Source organism: Danio rerio, chromosome 21, assembly GCF_052040795.2.
Source record: "Danio rerio strain M-AB ecotype USA chromosome 21, GRCz13ab, whole genome shotgun sequence".
NCBI lineage: Eukaryota > Metazoa > Chordata > Actinopteri > Cypriniformes > Danionidae > Danio > Danio rerio.
Genome location: NC_141041.1, coordinates 41213773 through 41232359, shown reverse-complemented (window position 1 = coordinate 41232359; position 18587 = coordinate 41213773). Strand labels below are relative to the sequence as shown.

At 36.4% G+C, this 18587-nt stretch overlaps 1 protein-coding gene and 1 long non-coding RNA gene across 5 annotated transcripts in view; one reads left to right on the top strand and one right to left on the bottom strand.

The window, feature by feature from the left end:
• The window catches only part of LOC147838928 (uncharacterized), a 619529-nt gene that overhangs the window by 100833 nt on the left and 500109 nt on the right, over window positions 1–18587 (top strand). The window lies entirely within an intron of this gene.
• On the bottom strand, window positions 8147–12043 carry LOC137488840 (uncharacterized). Of its 4 annotated transcripts, none has more exons than XR_015520567.1 (7): window positions 11999–12043; window positions 10358–10415; window positions 10175–10268; window positions 9899–10051; window positions 9708–9803; window positions 9404–9533; window positions 8147–8701 (listed from the first exon to the last, which is right to left on the bottom strand). It is a non-coding gene; the product is annotated as an uncharacterized LOC137488840 (long non-coding RNA). The 4 variants fall into 4 exon arrangements; XR_015520568.1 differs by having other exon boundaries at window positions 9416–9533; XR_015520569.1 differs by lacking the exon at window positions 8147–8701 and adding an exon at window positions 11365–11437 and having other exon boundaries at window positions 9294–9533.

Below are 18587 nucleotides of genomic sequence, written 5' to 3'. Positions count from 1 at the left end.
AATTAATTTCGAGAGGATTCTGTGCTTATGATTGTCCACAGCTGGTCCTACATTAGCCAATACATGATTCACCAATGAGACTGTAGAGCCACCCCAGCAGAGGGAGCTCTCGCCTAAGTACTGACTCGGCTCCGATTCCCCTACACTCACTTGCTGTTTGGTAAGCATATCAGCAAGAACTCAGACACAGTTAATTTGATAAGTATTGCCAGTTTACCTGCCTTAGGGGCGGATCACACTGAACACACTTTTGTTTCGAAAACGCAAGGCGCATGACCTTTTTTATTGACAAGAGGAAAAGGTGCGCTTTTTATGTCACTAGGCAACGACTGAATCAGCTGTTTATTGTGCATTAGTATTGCTGTTGATACTATTGATTATTAATATAATTTAAAAAATTATTATATTTATAATATTTTAATATTCAACATTTGTGAAATCATACAGCTCCGGATAACCCAAAACCACAACTACAGGTCTCTCCTCCATCTTCAAGTCTTGGTTGTTGTCTTGAACACCAACACTGCAGGCACCTTAATGAAAACCCCGCCACTGCTTTCATTTGATAGGAGAATGAAAAAGACGAGACTGGCGTAAAATTTATCCACTTAGAGTTGACTTTTTACAACTGTGAGTTGGGGCTGGGTGATATGGGCAAAATTTATCTCTGTATTTTTAGGAGGAATGACAGTATACGATATATATCTGGTATTTTGCCATAAATGGTTACTTGAGAGTTAAAGCCTTTATTAAAACATTATTAAACATTTTTAAGCAAAATATAATTTAAACCCCAGGGTTTCCCTATCTTGTTTAAAAATAAACAGCTGCACAAAAAATAACAGCTTCACAAAATCTTTGGTAAATAAAACACAGAACAGGTTTTCCTCCACCTTAAAAATGTTGCACAACATTTTTTTTAATGATGAATAAATACAGTACAGAGTTTTTCCTGCTTAACAGTAAACACAGCACTACTGTGCTGTTGTGCGAATATTAACAAAGTAAACAGAACAACAGAAAACACAGCTACATTGTCAGAGCAAAAACGGAACACACTTAAATAGTAACACAACAAAAAGTGTTGTAATACAGAAAAGAACCACATTAAATGTAAGTATGAAACAGTATTTTATGTCACAATTACAGTGTGGTTATACATGTGATTCATAAACAACAATTAAATCAGCTGTATGTTTTTTTTAGTTACACATTTACATGTATGTATTGTGCACAATTATTAAACAGAGCACATTTCAAAGATATCTAAAGATAAGTCTTTCACTCCATATAAAAAATCCTACACTTTTTTTTTTCTTTTGTTTTGACTAAACTTGTTTCACTAAATATGAAATAAGGAGATGAAAATGAATGTTTCCGAGTACTGTGATGATGAAAAGCTAGTTAAGCATATAAATGTAAACAGTTATTACAACAGACCAGAATGCAGAGCTAAATGTGTTAGAACGTAAATGTAAAGAAGAGACCATCGTGTAACAAATACTGAACTTATAATCAGTGAATATGAGGTGGTTTCACTTTCAAATTGCGTTATACATTTTTACCATTTTGGCGTTTTTAATTCTTTTGAACACATTCATGTGCTGCTTGTCAATTTGACAAGGCTTCTATGTTATTTTTTGCTGTCAATCACGAGAGAAATGATCGATAAAAGGTTTCTGATGAAGCTCTGTAACAGCCCGAGGCACTGTGTGACATGCGTGCACGCGAAGGGGGAGTCAGATAGATTTCTCACCACACCAGCACTGCATGTTCCTTCTTCTATGTCGCGTCAGCGATAGTTCTTAAATGATTCGTTCATTTTGAAATTTTTTTTTGCATGACTCATGGAGTGAATCATACCGCATTCACATACCGCATCGCATTGGGGATATACCGGCCAGCGCTACTGTGAGTGCACAATGCGCAACGGCAAAAAGGTGAGGCGTAGCAGGTGGTTATAACTTAAGGCCTGCAAAAGCAGCATACACAACACTCACAGCCATCAGTAAATCATTCACAAAAGGTGCAAAAGCACGTTCGGTGTGATCGGTCCCTTGCCGAGCGTTGTTTTATGTGACTTTCCTGACTGCTTTCCTGTATGACCTGGCCTACATTCCACAGTACAATTGATTTTGCTCTATTGCTCTGTTTTGAACTGTTTGTTTTTGCCTTGACCCATTACCTGCCCTATTACTAATACCTTATGGATTTCCCCTGTGTATGTCAAGATTTTGACACTGATTTTGATATTTGAGATGTTCAAGTTTTGACACTCTCTGTCCAAGGCTTTCATTAAACTTCCGCAAATGGATTCTAACACTGCCTCGGTGTCCTCCTTACACAGACGATTCACTTTAAATGACCAGAGTTTCTTACCTCAGCGGCCCAGTGATCAGCACTATTGTCTCACAGCACTGAATGCCACTGGTTAAAGTCCCAACTGAACTAGTCGACATTTCTGTGTTTGCTTGTCCCCATGCTCACGTGGGTTTCCCCCCCCGGGTTCCCCAGTTTTCTCCCACATTCCAAAAACATCCGACTTAAGTGAATTGTACTTTCTAAATTGTTATAATAGTCGAACTCTTAGTAAACTGTATGTTGCACTTTAACCATGCCTTCATCTGTCATTAGCCAGAAATGAGTTCGGGGAAGTTCATCAAGATCTAAATGGTTTCTGCAGGTTTCACAAAGTCAAATTTAAGACTTTTTAAAAACTTTTTAAATTAAATTTTAGACTTATACACAACTTTTAAAATTATATATCATATTATAATAAGTTCTTTTTTTAGCCAAAAATTTTAAATAAATTGGCAAAATCAGCAAACCCTAGTTGTGCACCTATACATTTCCCATACACATCTCTAAAAACTATAATAAACTAAATGTACACACAACCATTTTTCCAGCTCAGTGTCTTCAACATATGGACTTTGAATACACAGAAAACATTTAAACAAACATTATTGTAAGTACTGTAATTAAACCATACTGGTAAATAGAGTTACAAATACAGTTTAGTTAAAAAGTTCTGTTGAGATGGATTGTTAGACTGGATGCATGTTGGCCCGATAGGGTGTATGTGGAGTTAGTGTTTCTTCCTATACAAATAAGCTTCCGGTGTACAGTTAATGTGACTTTTTCCCATTGTATACGATTCTTTTTACAGCTTTGATGTTGTAATGTAATTAAAATCCAATCAGTTAAATAGACTTTGGCATTCATTTAGTTGCTCAAGCTTAAAACAAGACAAAACGCTGTTTACTCACACGTTTCCATTAGAATCGGCAGGCTAGCGCAGAAGCTCCATTAAATGCTTGGGTAAAATAAATGTTCATATTTATAGACATGGCGGGGGAAAAAGTACTTTAATGCAGTGCTTCTTGTACAATTTGAGACCTACTTTATATCAGATATCTCTGAACCAGTGGAGATTTTTAAAGAAAACTGACCTTAAATGCGTCAAATCCTCTCGCCCCTACTCCTCCTCCTTTCTAGATTGGGCGACACGGCGGCCCAGTGATCAGCACTGTTGTCTTACAGCACTGAATGCCTCTGGTTAAAATCCTTACTAAACCAGTCGACATTTATATGCGGAGTTTGATAAGCTTCCGGTGAACAGTTAATGTGACTTTTTCTCCATTGTAAACGGTTCTTTTTACAGCATCGATGTTGTCCTTGTCCTTGTCACATTGCATAAAATATTGCCTATGAACCTATGATCTTTTTGAAGCGTTTTATATAAAGTTCTCAAATGCTTTGGACAACTTTGGTTGTAGCTTTTTTACTGAAACTCAACCTTAGACTTTTGTTCTTCCATTAAAATGCAGTTTCTTTCATTCTAAAATGTTACTTTTGAGCCCCATATGGTGCGTCCTTCCCCAGAGGGCACATATCCAAGTCACTGATAATGAAATTTGTTTTCAGTAATCAGTTTTAAGTCGTTTAAGGCTTCTGAAAGCTCAGATGTACCTCATCAATTTTTTCAAAAACCTAATAGCTGCTGTTAACCCACATAAATGAGCTGTAATGTATTCATCAGATGAAAAGTGGTGCAACTAAAAGAATTAGGCTGATGGTTTTCACTTGTTCACTCAACTGCGAATTACATTGACCTAATTTCCCGCCATTATATCATTCCAACACATTCATTCTGTTTTGGAAAGCATGTGGATTCTGCCTCTATGTGCATACCAGAGCCATACTGCATCTCCTAAATAGGTTAAGATACCTCTCTAGTTGTCCTAAATCATTTAGGCTGAGACCAAGTTTTGGTCACACTTTATTTTGATGGTCCCTTTGTTGAATTTAGGTTACATTGCATCTACATGTCAACTAATTCTCATTATTAAAAGTAGATAAAAGTATTATAAGTAGGGTTAGGGTATGGGCCGTTATCAGTGGATATCAGCTGAGATCAGTGGATATCTGTGCCTACAGGTAGGCTCAAAAGGCTGTAATCATCCATTTACATGGTTAATCAGCTATACTGTATAAAATACAATACTTACTTAACTATACTTAATAAATAATATAAATAAATATTTATCATGGTTACTCGGCTATATTAATAGAGAAGACTCCAGATCTAGATCTGTTTTTACACTTCTGTGATGTTTGGGTTTAGGGTTGGCGTAGGGGTAGATGTTAATAAAATACAATTATGGAAAATTTAAAAAATGCACTGCCAGTGGGGTGAGCAAAATAATCTTATGTCAAAAGGAAAAACAAGATTATTTTGCTTACCCCATTGGCAAATTATTTTGCTTGTTTTAAGGAAAAACTCACTGAATATTGGCATATTATTTCTGAAAACAAGACAATATATTTTACTTGTCTAGACAATTCTTCTTGATTTAAAGGTGCAGTTGGTGATCTTCCACAATGCTAACAGCTTAGCATAAATCTCTGAATCACAGTCCATCCCCTGCCGTCCAGAGCCACGCCTTCTGAAACACGAGCATGCGCACCTTAAAGATCCCAGAACCCTCTCTCATGTGTTAAAAGCAACTAGTGCTTGTCTGGCGGCGTGCGGATATTACACTTATTACTACTAAGCTAATTTGACATGCTATTTCAGAGCGAATATTCAGAGTAGCATGGTAAACTCAACCCAAGCTCATTCTGGAAATGTAGCCCCGCGGACGTTTCTGGAGACCGCGATTTACGTGGCCGGAGGTACGTAAAGGCCACGTTTGTTTTTTTTCGAGCGAACGCCGCGGGGCGGTGTGGCACCGCTCCGCCCCTCCTCTTCGCGCTCGCCGGCCGACGGCTCGCCTCCGAGTGGAGGGCTTTCCCGACGCAATCAGTTTGTCCGGCTAGCTCACAGTGTTGCGTCGGCGGAGCAGAGGCCCCGGACGAGGAGGAGGAGGAGCCGGCCGCGGTGGACGACAACCGGGATCGAGTCCGGGGAACAGCAGGTTCCGGAAATCAGGTGAGACGAAAAACGGAACTTGAAAAATGAGGGCGAGAACGCGGCGGGATCCGAAAAGGCGGTCGAAGACGAGGGCTTTTGCTTTTTTTTTTTTTTTTCCCCCGATCCGGCGGCTCTTCGCGCGAGAACGGCGCGGGCGCGAACGCCGTGCGCTCCCGAGAGGCGCCCGCCCGAGACGCGAAAAAGCACGCACAGCGGCCTCTCACGGATCCGCGAAAACACAAAAAAACGCTCGAATACGTACCTCCCAGGATGTAAATCGCGGTCCGCAGAAACGTCCACAGGGCTACGTTTCCACAATGAGCCCGGGTTGGGTAAACTATATAAGGACAGCGTCACAGGTTGTCATTGTTCAAAAATGAACCAATGTAATGTCAATATAAAACCATCTTCACCTCAGTAAAGCGGGCTAGGAAGAAAAGCGCTATTTACTTGTGTTTTGTTGTTAAACTAAATAAAATCTACATTATCGATGTTGTAAAAGGACCATCTGAAACTGAAAATAGTCACATCAATCTTTTATCTGAAGATTTTAGTGGCTGAACAAAACTTCTCTTGAGATATAACCCATTTGTAACAACATCTAATGTTAACGTACATCAGCTTTGCGTGAAGGTAAAACAGTTTTAAAACAGAACACTACCTGCCTGAAATAAATCCTTCAGCCATTGTGTCATCCTTTCTCCAGCATTCAAAGGTAACTCCAATTTTGATTCAGCATGTTTTTACAGATCGCTCTCTCTCTCCCTCTCTCTATCTTACTCACGAATACACAATGCACAAACGCCATAGCAGCATACATTGGCTGCGCAGTTGTTCAAATCTGCATTTGCTGACAGACAGTTTGGGCTTCTTATCAGAATTATGAGAGATATCGGCCCGACTCTATTTAATTGGATGAACATTTTTTAGTTTTATGCCAAACCCAAAATATAAAAATACATATAAATACATTTATATCACTTACTTTAATTAATACTATTGGAATGTGAAGATACTTTCAACCATCACAACTAAAAATGTTTCTGAAGACAATCACCTACTGCACCTTTAAGAATTTTTTTGAAAATTGAATAGAAACAAGACAAAAAAAAAATGTATAGCTGATTAACCATGTGGATGGATGATTACAACCTTCCGGGCCTACTAGTAGATGCAGAAGGCCCCTGCTGGCCCATATCTATCAGCTGATATCCACTGATAACAGTTTGACTAGAGGACAAATGGTCGTGTCCAACTGAGCCTGGTTTCTCTTAAAGTTTTTTTCGTCAATTGTTAAAATTTTGTTTCTTGCAACTGTCGCCACTGACTTGTTTGGTTTGAGACTTGTGGAGCTGCCTATCAATGGATCTGCTTTTCTGTGTTTAGACTTACAGCAGTGAAATTTAAACTAAATTGAACTCAACTAAACTGAAATTCAACTCTGAAAACTGGACTGAAACGGTTTCAATTTACTAGAACTTCTATGTTAAGCTGCTTTGGCACAATCTATACTGTAAAAGCGCTATAGAAATTAAGATGAATGTTGGTCAATTGTTAAAGGTTTTCAAAAATTTTCAAAATATCAAACTTCTTTGAAATAATGACGAGAAAATGAAGGAAGGATTTTAATTTTTAGTGAACTATCTTTTTAAGCACTTTAATTTAAATCTTTAGAAGAATGTATAACTCTATTGCTGCATCCAGAATCTAACACTTCCTTACTATATAATATGTATAGTATAATCAGGGGCAAATTTAACCAATAAGTGGTGTAAGTAGCCGCTTAAGGCACCTTGGAAATCTGAGTGGTATGTGTGGAGAAAACCAGGCACTGCTCAGCACCTGTCCAATACAGTACCAACAGTGAAGCATGGAGGTCATACTATGGGGGGGGGGGTTTCAGCTACAGGGATAGGATGACTGGTTGCAGTCAAAAAAAAGATGGATAGTACAGGGATAACATGAAGAAAAACTATCTAGTGAAAAACTATCCTCTCATTAACAAAAATTGTTATTTTTTCTTATTTAATTTCTATATTATAAAATATATAGTATTATATTCAAGACCTCAGACTGGGCCAAAGGTTTACCTGCAACAAGACAATGACCCTTAAGCTCACAGCTAAAATAATGGAAAGGCCTCACAAAAACTCAATGAATGTTCCTTGAATGGCCCAGCCAGAGCCCTGACCTAAACTCAATTGAGCATCTCTGCACTGTAATCCCGAATAAGTTGACAAAACTCAAAAAATTTGAGGTAATCAGTTACGTCAAATTTTTTAAGTTATGAAATGATCTATTTTAAGTAAACAGAAACATTAAGTTTTGAGTTTGTTGTACTCATGCAAGACACTTCACCTAACTTAAAATACCCAAGTTACTCAGCTTATACGTTTTAATTGCAATTAACTTAATTGTTTTAATTTTTCCAAACTTTAAATACTTAGTCACCCAGCTCATACATTTTAATACCAATTAACTTAATTGCTTTAATTTCTTTCAACTTTAAATACTTAAATCACCCAGCTCATACATTTTAATAGCAATTAACTTATTTTTAATTATTTATCTCACCTTTACATACTTAGTCACCCAGCTCATACATTTTGATAGCATTTTTTAAAATTAACTTCTCCATCGTCAGTTTCACAAATAAAATTAGCCATTATTTTAATCTTTAAACCCCATAAATCTGTCAAAATAAATCTGTAATTTAAAACACACAGACAATACCATTTTAGACATTTATTGTTAAAGAAAAAATGTCCAACAGTACTTTCAAATTTGTCTCCTATGCAATTACAAATTTCTTAAAACGATAAAAACTATTAGACATAAAGAGATTGAAAATGAACACTATTCTGAAATTAATAAAAATTATCCACAATGTAAATATGATATCAGACATAAGAGCCTCAAGAAAAAACAACTATAAGTTTGATAAAATTTAATAATACATTAATAAGTGTAAAACTTACTCTTAAGGCATTCGTTAAAAAAAAATAAGTGCACATTCTGTGAATTGACTCGTTTAGTGTAAACTACACAGAAACTGTGTGTATATATATATATAGTTGAAGTCAGAATTATTCGCCCCCATTTATTTTTCCCCCCAATTTCTGTTTAACGGAGAGCAGATTATATATATATATATATATATATGGGGTGCTTTATTTACAACGTGAATGGGGTGTAAACGGTGCTCTTCTTCAAGGTGAGGTGCTCCGGGAAGTAAGTGAAGGACAGTGAGTAGTCGGATGTGGGATCGTCACGAGCTGGAGTCTGCTGTGGAGAGACAGAGAGACAAGCGTTAGCGCATGGAGTCATTGGGTGAATGAAGCTCATCTTCTCCTTGCGTGGGCTTGGTTTATATGCCTCTCCACTTGATGACGTCCAGCTGTGAACGATCCTGTGTTGATGATGGTCCAGCTGGGTTGAATTAGCGACCAGGGCAACGTGGCATGTGTGCGCTCGTTACAATATATATATATATATATATTCAGTCTTGGTTGAACTATGATTCTGTCATTTACTTATTCCAAACCTGTTTGAGTTTCTTTCTTCTGTTGAAAAAAAAAAAAAAAGCTGAGACCTGTAACCACCGATTTCCACAGTATTTGTTTTCCTATTAGAAAGTCAGTGGTTACAGGTTGTCAGCTTTACTTAACTTTTGTGTTCAACAGAAGCAAGAAATTCAAGCAGGTTTGGGACAAGTGAAGAGTTAGTAAATGACAGAATTTTACATTTGGACAAACTATCCCTATATATAATAAAATGCATACTTACCAATTAAAGGTAAATAAATGTTTTGAAGTTACTACCCCAGAGACAGTCTTTATTAAGTTAAAAAAAAAAAAAAAAGCTCTACATCAACTCATTCTTTAAGGTTTCCATGCTACGAGACTTTTTATTTTCCATCATCCATGCCAAGCAAAACTTTTTGCACAAGTTCAAAGTCCTTTACTATATATTATGTGAAGAGCATACATTAATCCATACAAGACAAGAAAGGTCTGGAAGTGTGCTGTGGGTGGTGTCCAATTCATTCTTCAGGACAACAGAGACCCTCAGTGAATGCAGGGCCAATAAAGCATCTTCAGTCAGCAGGATTATCAATCTAAAAACATAATTCAAGGATATTAATGTAAGGACAGTATCAAAATGACTGAGCCAATATTATATGATTCATCAACTATTCGTGATTACAAATATGTTATTAAGTAAAAGTTTTCAAAACTTTCATCTTTTCATTAAACATGCCTAATTGTGAAAAGAATGAATGAAGTCTTACCAGGGTGTTCCTAAAGAATCTTAAGTCACGCTCACGCAGCAAGACCAAAAGACCTCTGATAACAGTAGTCCGTCATGAACTGACATCATTCAGTTCCTGGAAATCAAGAATCAATTTTTTAAAAATTAAAAAAATAATAATAATTCAAATTATATTTTAATGTATACTTTAACACGTGACCCCAAACATACCTGCTCATCATAAACCTTTAAAAGCCAGGGTATCTGCTGTCTTGCCAGTTTTGGATGCTGTTTGCCTTAAAATTGTCATCAAATGAAATAGGTGGTGGTCCAGTTTTGCAAAGAATTTGTGGGGAAAATTCTCATTTGTAACATGTTGGTACTCTGCAAACAGCAAAAAGAAACAAGAGAGAATTTCATAAAACAAACCCACACCACAAAATATACAATTCTGGAAAAAATGTATTAATATTATTATTATGTTTCATTTACTTATCTATTTTTTACCTCAGATGAAAATCAGGTGTTGATCAGATGTTGAAAGCAGGATCTTCATGTTGTAAACTGAACTCAAGGTCTAGCTGAAGTTTCACTTTCCTTGCTGCAAAAGCATCATTGATAAATACACTGTAATATTTATTTTATCTGGATATGCCAGGCATAGTAGTTCAAAATAAATATTTTACCCACCTTTCACATGCCTCCATTTAAGAACCTATCTGTAGTCAGCAACACCCGACCTTCAATTCTGTATGTACACAAAGTCACAGTGTCATTTAGCTGAGAGTAGTACAATTGCCTGATGTCTAACGTTCACCTCCAAAACGGTTAGCAATAGAGCTGATTATCATGTTAGTTGCTTTAATTCGATGAACACAGATTTAATTTAAACAGTATTGAAATTTCTAAAACTGAATAGGACGACAAAGAAATTTAAGGCCTGATTTTAAAAGCTAGAAATAACAAAACTTACCTTATTGTCTAATGATGTAAAAATATATAGACTAAAATATTTATATTTTTAAGATATAAATATATTTTAAGCTACAAAATTTGCACATCAGAAAACTGTCTTCTTTACCACGTCTTGAATATTTTGTTTTGTTATTATTTTATTTAATAACATAATTTTGTATTAATGTGTTATAGATATGCATACTTTGTTTTTTAGGTTGTTTATATTCTCTCCAGAGTAGACATTTTAAAAAATAGATTGAAAAAAAAAAAACTTTTATCATACCTTTAAAATACATTTGACCTAAATGACATTTAAACTCACTTAACTGATCGCATTAATCAGGTAATCATTGATATGCAGAGATGTCGTCTTAAGCGCGAGGAAATATTAAGTGTTGATCAGTGCTGGTGATTGAGGTAAAGTTAGTTTTATATTTACACATTCAGACTTTCTCCTTAATAATATAATTTCAGAAAGGTAATTTTTGCATATTCTTAATGGTGAAATCATATTAGCAGCCAATGACTTTCAAAGTACAACATTGTTCAGTCAAAAAAAATAGTGCATTTAGTGTAATGTTGTTTTCATGTCATACTTGCATGTGATTTCAGAACGAATAGACAAAGAACCATGGTAAACAATTTATGGAGCGAGTCACAAGTTGTTACTAAATGAATGTATGAATATAAAACCAACTTTACCTCAATGTGGTAGTGTGAAATGAAGCTCTGCTCTGTACCTGCTCAGGTGAGGAGCGCAGCTTAAATGTTCTCCGTCAGGCTATCCTCATACATGGATCAGCAAGCAACAAGCTGCGTGTGACAGAGTTAAGTTTTGAGACTACGTTTTTTCGCGTCATCAGAAAATACCGTTTAGTGTTTAGGCGGAGATCATTTGAGTTATGATTAACGTTACGTTTCTTGCGCCTTTCGTTTCCGAAGTGCCTACAGATCGCGAAGATAATACCACATTCACATACTGGATGGAGTTCAGCGCAGCGCCATGACATGCGGTTGTGAGAGCGCACGTCTCCATGACAACTTCAGCACAGGCTGAGAAAAGGCATACTCGCGCCAAGATTTAAATTTTTTTGAAAAATGTAATCTGCCGATTTTAAATATTTTTGTCTTTATCACACTCTGTTAAAATTCAGAGTTAACACATTACAACTAACGCTAACATTGCACTGATTCTAACTTTTTAAACAGTAATGTTAACGTTAGTTAGCAACAAGTGAGGCTAAACATGATTTCTGTAATGTACGACATGTAAACGCACCCTGATTAACTCTACATTACGTTGAACTGTTACTGTGATTATATTAATTAAAACATACATTTAATATTTCTTGGATTTGTAAATATTTTACTTACTGTAGTGTGAAGCGAGGCCGATCCGCCATCTTGAAAAAAACGAATGAAGGGTGAGCACGTACGTGAACCTGGATGACGTCAGACGCAAAATCACTAGGCTGACAGAATTTGAGTTAATGAAACTTTAAAGAGACATTTTGTATAGATTAAACCCAGCAGAATTGTTCACCTTACTTGAAAGATTAAATTTTTACAAACTCAAAAATAAGAAAAAGTTCTAAATACTCATCAAGGTTAATTAAGATAAACGAATTTTAATGATTTAAGTTAATAGAACTCAACTCAATTAATTAGTTACAGCATTAGGGTTTACAGTGTGGGGAAAATGCACAGGATCTGCAAGCAGGAATGGCAGAGGATTCCCAATTCCATGATGTACCCTATAGGAAATTTCTACAATTACATTACATCCAACAGCAGCACTATCTATATCTGATATATCTATATATCCAGCAGATCACTGCTATTTACAAACACTGAAAAAAATTATTCAGAGTTGATTCCTTGGATTTACTCATTTTTTTATGTTAAGTGGTTGTAAACGATTTATTTGTGTTGAATTTAAACAAACAAATTAAGTTGAACATTATTAAACTTAATTTGTTTGTTTAAATTCAACACAAATAAATAGTTTGCAACAGTTCTGCATGCAACACTTTTTTCAGTGCAGATTGCTAATGGACTACAGATCCACCATTTTATGGACTACAAAACCCAGTCATGCACCACACACACACAGCGATGTAGCAGATGTGTACTAATTGCAGATGCGATTATGAGGCTGTTTTTATGCCTAGTTTGAAGTAACCAATCACAGAACATTACTTTGATAATTTTATTATAGCATATTAATAACAAAATCCAAAAAATATAGTATAATATTTAGTAGGGGTGTGACGAAACGCCAACTCCATGAGACGAGATTAGACATGAGATTCAGTTCATGAGAACAAGACAAGACGAGATTTTTACACCATTTGAAAATAATTCCTTAATGATGAAACATATGAATGGAGTAGTCTTCAATTATTTTGCGAATATATGAATGGAAAATAGAATTTAATAATAAATAAATAAATAAATAAATCACAAATCATTCATTTCTCCATTCCTGTGTTCTGTTCGCATGGTTTCATTTCCTTTTTTTTCTTTTTGACAAGATGTTTTGCTATAGTTATGAAAGAAACTCTCTTTTGGCCATATTCTTTTTATCTAGGCTTTTTTAAACCAGTAGGCATCTTAATGTAATGTCCATGGCGTGATTTGTGCACGTGATGTATGTATTAATAGAGAGTCCTTTTCCTAATCCGCCCCGGTAAATCACACTGATCATCTTTCTCAGGGGATGTTTAATTACTTTGTAGTAAACAAATTATGACACGCCACAGGGCACAGAGGAGTCATGATGGGGCAACCCTAGAAACAGGGCACTGTAGATGTCGTCCTTCGTCAGCAGGCATCTCTAAAGGACATTATTAGATTTGGTGCATGGCACTATCCTAACAAAGTTCAACACAATTCATGTAAAACATGAATCACTAATACTTATAACGAGAGTGTTTGAAGCTGATGGTACTGAATGAACATGGTTTGAAGTGTTATGAAAACTGCAAGCGTTTTATATTGCATGCCATGTTGTTAGCAAGCTGATAAAATATTCACATACTGCGTTTTGTTAGATGGAGCTTTGATGATCTCTTTTGAGGTGTCTATTAGAAACCATTTGCACTCCCATTAACGTTTGATGAGGAGATGCTAAACGGCGAGAAAGCAATTATGGGTGTACATGCCCAAGCTATACTGCTCTATGTGAGTTACATGTGTGATAAGTCACCAGCCTAATAACTTAGGGTCACTGTAGTAAAACCTTTTAACGTGAATATTTACATTTAAAAAATGCAGGAGTGCATTACATTTAAAAGGCAGTGATTTTTTTAGTACTGTTAGTAACAGTTTAGAAAATATTAAATAATGTGATTTATGTTTTTCTGTCTTTTGGTGTGAAGCTTATCAGCACAAAGCTTAAAATTTAATATAAAACAACTTATTCAGAGTTCTGAAAAATGATGTTACTTCTAGTTTGCAATAGAATGGAGGAACTATGATGTCACCTTGTAGGCCAATCGCCTGCTAGCATAAAACTGCTTCCCTCACTAAATTCCCAATAGTATTTTCCCGTAGGCTTTTCGAAGATTGCAAATTATAAGCTCTGTGTTCAAACACTGTTCATTACACTTACACATTTTGTCCAATTTGGTATTCCTCACATGAAAATTTAACTTTTATCTTTTTTTGTTTTAACTTTTTTTATTTGAAATTTTATCTTTTATCACTTTTAGGTTGTAAATGCAAAAGCAAGAAAAGCTAACATTAGGCTATAAACGGACTACAGTGGCTGTGACGTCAGCACCACCCTGTTACAGACATATTTTCAAGCTAATTTTTAGAAATATGGTCCATGACAATATTAATCTCTCGGTTTTGTAATATTATAATCCACGCTATATATTATAAACAAATAAATATGCAAATACACAAATGTATAGACTTATGTGTCTTTTGGATACTTTTTGTGTGGGAAATACATTTGTTAATATATTTATATAATTTGAATATTATACACACACACACATGCCAGTCACATGGCAGAAACTCAATGCATTTAGGCATGGTCAAGATAATCAGAATCAAGACATCAGAATGGGGACAAAAAGTGATTTAAGTTACTTTGAATGTGACGTGGTTGTTGGTGCCAGACGGGCTGGTCTAAGTATTTCAGAAACTGCTAATCTACTAAGGTTTTCACGCACAACCATCTCTAGGGTTTACAGAAAATGGTCCAAAAAGAAAGAAAAAAAATATCCAGTGTGTGACAAATGTCTTGTTGATGCCAAAGATCAGAGAAGAATAGCCAGATTGGTTTGAGCTGATAGAAAGGCAACAGTAACTCAGATAATCACTCATTATAACTAAGGTATGCAAAAGAGCCTCTCTGAACGAACAACATGTCAAACCTTGAGGCGGGTGGGCTACAGCAGCAGAGGACCACAACAGGTGCCCCTCCTGTCAGCTAAGGACAGGAAACTGAGGCTACAATTCACACAGGCTCACCAAAATTGGACAAAAGAAGATTGGCTAAACAATGCCTGGTCTGATGAGTCTCTATTTCTGCTACGACATTCGGATGGTAGGGTCAGAATTTGGCATTATCAACATGAAAGTATGAATCCATCCTCAACGGTTCAGGCTGGTGGTGGTGTAATGGTGTGAGGCATATTTTCTTGGCACAGTTTGAGCCCATGTCAATGTCACAGCCTACCTGAGTATTGTTACTGACAATGTCCATCCCTTTACGACCACAGTGTACCCATCTTCTGATGGCTATTTCAGCAGGATAATGTGCCAAAACCTATGGATAAATTGACGGTTCATTCCGCTGTGGCGACCCCTGTTGAATAAAGGGACTAAGCTGAAGGAAAATGAATGAATGAATGAATGAATGAATGAATAAGATAATCTTTAATTATTATAGATTACTTACCCCATTGGCAGATTATTTTGCTTCTTTAAAGGGAAAAAAAAATACTTAATTTTGAAATTTCTGTAAACAAGACACCCTTTTTTACTTGTCTAGAAACCTTGTATATTTGGACTAGAAAAAAGAAAAAATAAGTAACTCTGAAACTCCAGTTTCTAGACCCCCAGTCAATTCAATTCATCTTTCTATAGCGTTTTTTATCATAATGTAGATTGTGTCAAAGCATTAAATCAGCCCACACCCATTGCAGGTACACACTGCAGACGCCACTCCACTGCTTCTCCTCCTCCAAGAATACCTTAAAAACAGACAGGGCATTCACTTTCACCTTCATTTCATTTCTCATATCCTAATCCATAACAAACACCCTCTGAGAACAGATATCATCTAATATAAATGACTATGGTAATATGTGGCTCCGAACGATACCTACAAAGATGTCAGCACAAACACATCTCAGTGAGGATTATGTAAACCAGTAATATTCATAATCTTCTTTAAAATCGTATTTTATCTTGTGTATGAATGTGTTTTGATATGTTTTGCCAGTTTTCTGTGTGATGAAACCCCACAGCACCATTCTATAGAAAGATGCATATCTATTTCTTTTCTGTCTGTCACTGCTGGATAGTTGTGGAAGGAACATTGCAGGGCCGGAACAAAGGACAGAAAGCCCAAGCTGGTCCAATTCTATACATATGTTAGATAAATCAAGCCTGACGGGCAGAGCCTCGTTAGGATTCCTTGGTTGACAAAAGCGCACCTTATATCACCTCAAGTTCTCACAACAGTCGTAACAGCTGACAGCAGAAAATAACAGAATCAGCAAAGCTTTGGGCGCTGCTCCAAGAGTTTGCCGTGTTTTTTTTTTATTTTTCTGACGAACCGTTTTAAGCTGACATCAAAGCAATAGAGACAGGAGTCATTATCTGGGTGGCCAAGGAAAACTTAAAAGAAGAAAAATTCAATATTTAAATAAAGGTTGTGATGATACGGTAGCTTAGTTGTTAGCACTGTTGCCACACAGCAAGAAGGTCACTGGTTTGAGCCCTCGCTAGGTCAGTAGGCATTTCTGTGTGGAGTTTGCATGTTCTCCCCTTGTTGGCCTGGGCTTCCTCCGGGTGCTCCAGTTTACCCCACAGACCAAGGACATGCGCTATAGGTGCATTGAATAAGCTAGTTTGGCTTTACTGTATATGTATGAATGCAAAAGTTTATGGGTGTTTCCCAGTGCTGGGTTGTGGCTGGAAAGGCATTCGCTGCGTAAAACGTGCTGTATAAGTTAGCGGTTCATTCACCTGTGGCGACCCCTAACAAAGAGCATAGAATCACCAAGAGGCGACACTCTAGTGCAATTTGGGAAACAGCCACTAGATGGTGCGGCGGCCATTTTGGAATGAAAACTCCAATAGAAGAACAGCATATTATAAGTCTGTAAATTAAACTATTAAAAGTGCTGATGATTGTCATGGTAAGTGTTGTTGTATCTCAGTTTTAATGCGCTTTTTAAAAAGATAAATAAAAAACAAAGCAGCTGCTTGCCATCGCATCAGCAATAAGATCCAATAGACAGCCGATTGCTTTCACTCAAAAATGGCAGAATCCGGGGCTGTTGCTGGGTGCTGCTGTTGCAATGGAACGCTCCATTGAGTGTCACCTCTTGGTTATTCTAAGCTCTTTGCCCCTAATGAATAAAGGAACTAAGCTGAAAATAAAATGAATGAATGAATAAAGGTTGTTAGTGTGATGTTGCATTTTTAGTCACACATACCAAAAATATAATTAGTATTGTCATCATTTAAAATGACATTCATTTATTCATTTTCTTTTTGGCTTAGTCTCTTTATTAATCTGGGGTCGCCACAGCGGATTGCCCTACCAACTGCAACCCATCATTGGGAAACATCCATACAAACTCATTCACACACATACACTATAGACAATGTAGCTTACCCAATTCACCTATACAACATATCAACAGACTGAGGGGGAACCCGGAGCACCCAGAGGAAACCCGCGCAATCACAGAGGAACGTGCAAACTCCACACAAAAATGCCATCTGACCCAGCTTATGCTTGAACTAGTGACCTTCTTGCTGTGAGGCAATCATGCTACCCACTGCGCTACCATGATGCCCCATTTAAAATTACAGTAAATGGTTAAACCTTTCTTTGTTTTCCATGGATTTCTTGTTCTAAAAAAGCTGTATTTTATAATGTTTTGGGCCAAATCCCAAAACTGTCCTGGTATGACTGTCTCAAGCATATTTCAATAAATGATAACTCTTATAATTATCGTTTTTTTTCATTCATATGTTTCACAAAAGTCTGGAACTTGATGCATTTTGTCACTAAAACAATATACTCTGGTGTAACACTATGATTATTTTAAATTGGGCAATTTCATTGAAAACTTAACCCCCAGGGGTCGAAGACCGCGTATATGCGATTTGACAAGTTTTCACCTTATTACGCTAAAATGAACGTAAATTACACTTTTAGTTTTGATCGTACAGATAACATTAATACATCAATTGAATCTGTTAGGTGTCCAGTTTTTATTGTGTGCACTCACAATGACAACAAACGTGTGTGCTTTTGCAAATTAACGGTAATAAACATTGTAGGCATTCTGTCTTTTCTCTCTCCGTAAACAGTTTTTAGAAACGCGTCAGTAAAATGCGCTGAAACTCAGCGAAAACAAAACACACAGACATGGAAACATATGTATAGAAAGCTTGAAGCGTCTACTTTTAAATGAAGTGAGTGCATGTTGAAAACAAATTCTGTTTGATAAAGTAATTAGTATGAAACCAACGCTATGTCTAGTTTCTCAGTCTGAGCTCAGATTTATTGCTACCATACCTTTGTAGGCTTTGATATTACAATCGCATGCATGACAAGCATGCAACATGTAGACTGTGTCAGAAAAAACTGACATTAAAATGACCTAAAACTTGGCAAATACTCAACAAATAGGACCATATTCAAGATCATGTGATTGAAGAATTGACTTTATATAGGCTATTTTATTTTTAGGAACCACTATAA